The sequence below is a fragment of the Panthera tigris genome, chromosome F3, assembly GCF_018350195.1.
Source record: "Panthera tigris isolate Pti1 chromosome F3, P.tigris_Pti1_mat1.1, whole genome shotgun sequence".
NCBI lineage: Eukaryota > Metazoa > Chordata > Mammalia > Carnivora > Felidae > Panthera > Panthera tigris.
The window spans coordinates 35,563,275-35,570,216 of record NC_056678.1 but is presented as its reverse complement, the minus strand read 5'-3'; the positions used below and the strand labels follow the sequence as shown (position 1 = coordinate 35,570,216).

Below are 6,942 nucleotides of genomic sequence, written 5' to 3'. Positions count from 1 at the left end.
CTCTCTCTCCCCCTCTCCCCAACTCGTGCACACACTCTCTCTCTCAAAATAAATAATTAAAAAAAAAAAACTGAGGAGGATTGAGAGATGAAAATTAAGGAAAGGGACGTGGCAAGTTGAAAGAAGGTTTGGGAAATATAGCAAGAGAGTCGTAAAGAGTCTTAAGCTTCTGAACCAAGTAAACCCACTCCTCAGATTAGTCTAACTTGGGCAAAATGATTTTTTAATTTGAAGCCGCTCATTCTGTTATTGCCTATACTGTCTATACTAGTGAGACCTTGTGAACACCTGAAATGTCAAATCTTAGGAAAATGTTTTAGTAAGTTATGGCATACCAAATGTAACGCAACCTTCGATGGTGTTATGATCAGAAAATCTTAAAAATATAATCCTAAGTAAAAGTAGAATACATAATATTAAGTACTTATGATCGCATTTATGTAAAACCTTTATTCTTGTAGAGAAGGGCCAGGCGATAGCAAGGCACAAATGAAAACAGTTGTCCTAGGATAATGAACTTGCAGGTGTTGATTCTTTGAAAGTTCTTTCATGTTTTAAATTGATTTCCCCCCCCTGCCCCCTCCCCCATTTGCGTGTGCTCTCTCTCTCTCTAAAAGAAAGAAAGAAAGAAAGAAAGAAAGAAAGAAAGAAGAAAGAAAGAGAAAGAAAGAAAAAGAAAGAAAGAAAGAAAGAGAAAGAAAGAAAGAAAGAAAGAAAGAAAGAAAGAAAGAAAGAAAGAAAAAGAAAGAAAGAAAGTTTCTAATAATGATTTTTTTAAAATGTTGTGCAGAGGCAGGAAGGATGGGTCATGTCTAGGGGACAGCACATGGCCTGGATTGGCCTGGATAAAGCATGGGGAGTGATGAGAAAGAAGGCTGGAAAGATACATTAAAGCCCGTTTATGGAGGCTCTTAAAGAGCATGTTAGAGATTTTGACGTCTATTTGATAGGCGGTGAGAAGAGATAGAAGGCTTTCTTTTTTTTTTTTTAATAATAAAGTGCATTTATTTAAGTGTTCAACTTGATGTTTTTTTTTTATTGTATGAAATTTATTGTCAAATTAGTTTCCGAGATAGAAGGCTTTCAAGAAAGGAAGTGATAGGGACCGAACACAGATTCCTTTCATGACAGTATGTAGTATATACAGGTCGAAGTAGGAAAAGAACAGAGGCAGAGAAACCACATAAAGGGCTGCTGGAGAAGACAATGGTGACCTGAACTGGGTGGTGGCAGAAATAGAAAGAGAAAACTAGACATGGGAGAACTGGAAAATCAAAAACAACTCATCAAACTTCTCGACTCATCAACCATTGGAGGATGAGGGAGAGGAAGGGTTTAAAGTTGAGTTTGAAATTCCATTCCTGGAAGCCTGGATTGATCTTGGGGTCAGAAGGTGAGGCTTCTGGACAGGAAATGAGTAGTTCCCTTTGGATGTGTTAGTGTAATGTGTTTGTAAGATGTCCAATAGGCAACAAAAACTGTCAGTCTGCATTTAGGAGAGTAATCAGGTATAAAGAGGTGGTTGTGGGGGCGCCTGGGTGGCTCAGTCGGTTAAGCATCTGACTTCGGCTCAGGTCATGATCTCGCCGTTTGTGAGTTCGAGCCCTGCGTCCGGCTCTGTGCTGACAGCTTGGAGCCTGGAGCCTGCTTCGGATTCTGTGTCTTCCTCTCTCTCTGCCCCTCCCCTGCTCATGCTCTGTCTCTCTCTGTCTCAACAAAAATAAATAAATAAAAAATAAAAAAATAAAAAGAGGTAGTTGTGGGGGTAGTTCTCTTACAGGGAAGAGTTAAAGCCACGACAGCAGGTACAATAATGAAATATATGGAGAGAAAATTTTTTGAAAAGGAGAACCTGGGACATATCTATATTTGGGGATGAGAAAGAGAAAAGGAGGTAAGAAGAACGAAGCATTTAGTAAGAGAGGAATCAAGAAAGTTTAGGGCGATGGAAGCCAAAGGAGAAGTGTTTCAGAAAGGAGGTTAGCAGCAGGATTAGGGGCTGCCAAGAAATCGTGACATGAGTTAAAAAAAATTTGAATTTGGAGATAAGGACATTCCTGAAAGAGCTGTGTCCACAAGTGTGGGAAGAAGTCAGGTTGGAAGGCCACAACGGGAGGGCCAGGGAGGGACTAACAAGAAAGAGTAGGCAGGAAACACAGGAGACCTGGGGAGTTAAGTATCTCATGACAGAAGATCAATGGAATTTGAGGTTTTTGCAAGATTTGGGGAATATTTCAGGATGAAAGTCACCTCGAAAATGAGAAAAAGAGCAAAAGAGATCTCTTCTGAAACAAGAGTGAATAGGAGAGAAAATCTCAGGTGGGAAGAAGCCGAGGAACGATTGTTTGGTAGAGTAGGAGGCAATATCGCCTGCTGAGAGGAAGACCATTTGGTGACTTGAAGAGAAAAATTTGGAGCAGTCACTGTGGAAAGTAAGGAAAAGCACTCCAAGAGATTGGGAAATGGTATTTTGAAGATTCCCCTTGAAAGGTGGTATTTCCTTCGACTTAGCTCTCAAGACCTGGCACAATCTGGAATCCTCCTCTACTCTCATTTTGGTCAGTCAACAAATGTCTCACCCTGTGACCTGGTTATGTTCTCTTAACCTCTAATAGCGTTCTCAGTTTCATCTAATATTTCCACTTTTCATTCAAAGCCCAGCTCAAATCTCCTACCTCTGTCAAAGCTTCTGTGGTGGTTCGACTCCATCTTTTCTGAGACCTTCACGAGACTCTTGGTGTTTATGACAGAAAAATGGAAGTTATCGGGAAAAATTGCTCTTTAATAGCAATCTCCTGAGCACACAAATCTTAATCCTGAGGATTAAAACGTTAATTAGATAATGTCAGAGTTTGGGGTTCTTCCTAGATCTGTATGATCACCAGCATGCTGGCCCTTCATTGCATTTCTCTGAGCAGCGCTCAATAATTGACCAACTTCTGGAAGTCATCTGGTGACCAGCGCGCAGTAGTAGCTGTGGGGGTAGTCGTTAATCAACACGTATTGAGTGCTGATTTGTTCCAGGCAACTCGGCATATGGCAGGGATTCAGTGAATTTGTTAACCGCCCCCCCACCGCCATTTTACCATCTTGGGGTGGAATGAACACCTGCAGAGGGTAAAGTCACCAGTCCCTGAGCCCCAGGAGGGCCTGCTGGACCTACCATCGTGGGAAGTGGATCATTTTCGTGGACCTAGTCTCAACCCTACAGTATCCGAGTTTTCTAGGCCAGCTGGAGTGCACTGTGGATGTCTGTCTTGTGATTATGAAAAGAAAAAAAAGAATTCTGGCATCAAGTTCATATTATCTTTCCACTTAGGGGAAATGGTTGGCGGAGGAGCAAATAAGTGATTGCAACATGTTATCAAGGATGAGGGTTTGTGCAGAGGAAGAGGGTTAGGTAAACACCCGTGTTTTATTTCCGTTAATCATTCACGAGGCTGGTAGAAAGTCTCTCCCCAGCCACTACAATTCAGCCATCCCTGACCAGTCAGCTACAGGGCTGAATTCAGGGACTTTTTGGTGGTGCAATTACCAGCTGGCTTCAGGGTAGTCTGGTAAACTCTGATCTGGGGAGGAAGTAAAGCTATTAGAGATCCAGACGCTTTTCTCCCTTGAGAAACAACCTGAGACACCACGACAGAGTCTTCTGCTTCCTCCTCAGCTACCCCCAGGTCAGTGGATTATTTGGGGTACCTTGGGGAAAAGGCTGGTGGTTCGGCCCTTTAAAGAGGACAAGATTAGAAAGATAAGACAAACAAACACTTGGGGGTATTTGCAGCAGAAATCTTTCCAGAAGTTTTTAGGAGGTTATGTGATTTCACAAGTACTTTTAATCCCTCTGAGCCTCAATGTTTTGTTTTGTTTTGTTTTGTTTTTTACTAGAAATGGGGGAATAATAATGCATATTAATAAACTAAAGCAGAAAGGAAGTAAGATGTCACTCTTGTTATTGTATCTAAAGGTCGAGCGTGTTGGTTCATTGATTCTTTACTATCTCTCCACATAGGGGAGTTTAAGACTAGGATACCTCTGACAGGTAGACCAGACTACCCAGAGGGGTCCATAGAAGACCTGGTTTTTATAGTCTACCTTCTAAAAATTGGTGCAGTGCCCTTCGGAGATTTTATGAACCATTCCACGTCTCCTCCACCACCACCAGCAAAGAAAGATCTTTTGATTTGATGATGAGAAGACGTCAGTCAGCCTCCAGTTAGTTTCTGAAACTAGACACCTTAACTGTTCTCACCTCCTTTCTCTTCCTCACTTTCTGAACCTGGCAATGTTGATTACCCTTCCTTCTTCAAATTTCCTTCTCTCTTGGTTGGGCAAGACACAGTACTATTCTTGTCAGCATTCCAACTCCTTGACCACTCTTAGCTGACTCCCGTTCTTTCGCTAAATATGGTAGTACAAAGAGAATGACAATTCAAGTATCCAGAGTGGGCAGAAGTATCAGAGAAGGTTTGATACACTTGAATATAATATGAGCACACAAGCAAGGAGCTGATGTAGATAAAGAGATTCTAGGAAAGAGGTGAAAGTGTGGAAGCTAGTTCTGGAATCTTAAAGTGATGTGATTGAGTGTGCAGGTATAAACAAGGAGATATCAGCTGAGACCGAAGAAAAATATTACCCTTTCCAGAGGCATCCGAGTTTTAAAAGAGGAAGCGTAGACAAAATAAATACACATACTTAAAAAGTAATCTCTAACTGAGGCACCTGGGTGGCTCAGTTGATTGAGTGTCTGACTCTTGAGTTTGGTTCAGGTCATGATCCCAGGGTCATGGAATCCAGCCCTGTATGGGGCTCTGTACTGAGTGTGGAGCCTGCTTAAGATTCCCTCTCTCTCTTTCTCTCCCTCTCTTTCTCTGCCACTCTCCCCGACTCTCCCTCTAAAAAATGAAAAAAATAATCTCTAATGGAAGGAGAAATTTGGGGGCTGAGAATTTTCCTAGCACCTCTCAAATTGTACTGCAGTACGCCTAACAATAACATTTTTAAAAAAAATGTTTATTTATTTATTTTGAGAGAGAGAGAGAGAGAGAGAAGGGCAGGGGCAGAGAGAGACAAGGAGAGAGAGAAAGAGAGAGAGAGAGAGAATGCTGAGCTGTCAGCATGAGCCATCAGCACAGAGCCCGGTGCAGGGCTCAAACTCATAGACTGTGAGATCATGACCTGAGCCGAAGTCAGACGTTTAACCGACTAAGCCACCGAGGTGTCCCTGAGTGACTGACTTTTCGCAGGGCTCAATCTCACAAAACATGAGATCACAACCTGAGCTGAAATAAAAAGTCAGTCACTCAGGGACACCTTGGTGGCTTAGTTGGTTAAACGTCTGACTTCGGCTCAGGTCATGATCTCACAGTCTATGAGTTTGAGCCCTGCACCGGGCTCTGTGCTGATGGCTCATGCTGACAGCTCAGAGCCTGGAGCCTGCTTCAGATTCTGTGTCTCCCTATCTCTCTGCCCCTCTCCGGCTTGTGCTCTGTCTCTCTCTGTCAAAAGTAAACATGAAAAAAAAGTAAAAAAAAAAAAAAAAAAGTCAGATGCTTAACCGACTGAGCCACCCAGGCACCCCACCAATGATATTTTCCACCACACACCTGTCACGTTGACTGTAGCTCTTGAGTTGGTTTCACTTTTATTGGAATTCAAAAGGTGATGATGTCATTGAAATGCGAGGATATTTACTAGGGAAGTCTTAGCTTTTCAGTGGGCAGCTAATAGAATTCTAGACTTTGTACAGAATGGAAAGATGATCTAAGTTTCCTGTCATCATTTGTGAGATGAGAAACTGACCCAAGGAGCTGACATGGCTTCTTCAAGATCACAGAATTAGACTGTGGTATTGACTGAGGCTCAAATTCAGGTCCTTGGCTCACAAGTCCTAGCCTCCAACCCCATCCTCTATGGTCTGCTGAATCCTGTGTGGGTTCTGCTGAGGAACCACAGGGAGTAGTGATGGCAAACGGTGGATACCACCCCTGGCCCACCGAGTCACCATACTCTTTAGTTCACTAAGAACCAGTGAGGAAAGTGGGCTCACTGTATCATTTATGTCTTCACAACTTGCAAAGCACTTCACAGATATTATTCCATTTGGTCCTCAGGAAGGCAGTTAATCCTTCTCACTCAGAAGGGAAAACTATATTGATTTATTTATGTCACATTTATTGGATAACTATTATGTGTCGGGTCCAATATCAGATCAGCACCAGGAAGTTGAACAAGCATCCTTGTCTCCAAGGGACCCACAATCTATTTTAGGAGGCAAAAGTGAATAGATAGTGAAAGATACGATACAATGTGGTATTACAACTGAGGCATCAGCAAAATACTAGGGGAGCCTGGAGGAGGCTGATATTTCTCGGTGGGGTTGGACAATTCGTCATTAAGGAGGTGACATTTGACCTGGACAGTGACTTAAGAGGAGTTTGGAGGTTAAGCGCATCCATGCACATGAGATATTATATGCAAATGCTTGCAGGTGTTTCAATAAATCCAGGATGTGTTTTGGGAAAGGTAAGCACCTGCATGAAGTTGAAGTGCAGTGTTTCAAGTGAGCAGAAACAGAGGGATGTTTGGGAGAGGTATGGAAACCTTGTAAACCGTGGACCACAGGAGTTTCAAGCAAACTGCTTTTTAGGAGTATAACAGCATCAGCCTGGAAGCTGGCTTAGACCTGTTTGGAGGTTTCTGCAGTGGCCGAGAGTGGGTGAAGGGAATTATGGCAACCTAAACCCAGACTATGGACAAGGGTTGTAGGAGAGAGTGGCAGATTCTAGTGCTGCTATGGCCAACGTGATAGGACTTGGAGACTCTGAATATGGGAAGGGACAAGAGAGAGGAGGCTGGGATGACTCAGGTTTCTAGTCTGGGCGGCTGCGTGGAGATGATTACTTTAGCTGAGATCTCTGACACGGGGGTCAAGTGTGTTGG

General features: G+C 42.9%; 1 protein-coding gene across 2 annotated transcripts in view; it reads left to right on the top strand.

Annotated features, from left to right (window-relative positions):
- The first annotated feature begins 3,142 nt into the window (after positions 1 to 3,142).
- The window catches only part of LOC102960497 (C4b-binding protein alpha chain), a 28,021-nt gene continuing 24,221 nt past the window's right edge, over positions 3,143 to 6,942 (top strand). The window contains exon 1 of one of the 2 annotated variants that reach the window (XM_042976964.1): positions 3,143 to 3,674. The gene's annotated coding sequence lies outside the window, so the exon portion shown is untranslated. The remainder of the gene's footprint in view (positions 3,675 to 6,942) is intronic. The other variant, XM_007096119.3, reaches the window with a different exon arrangement.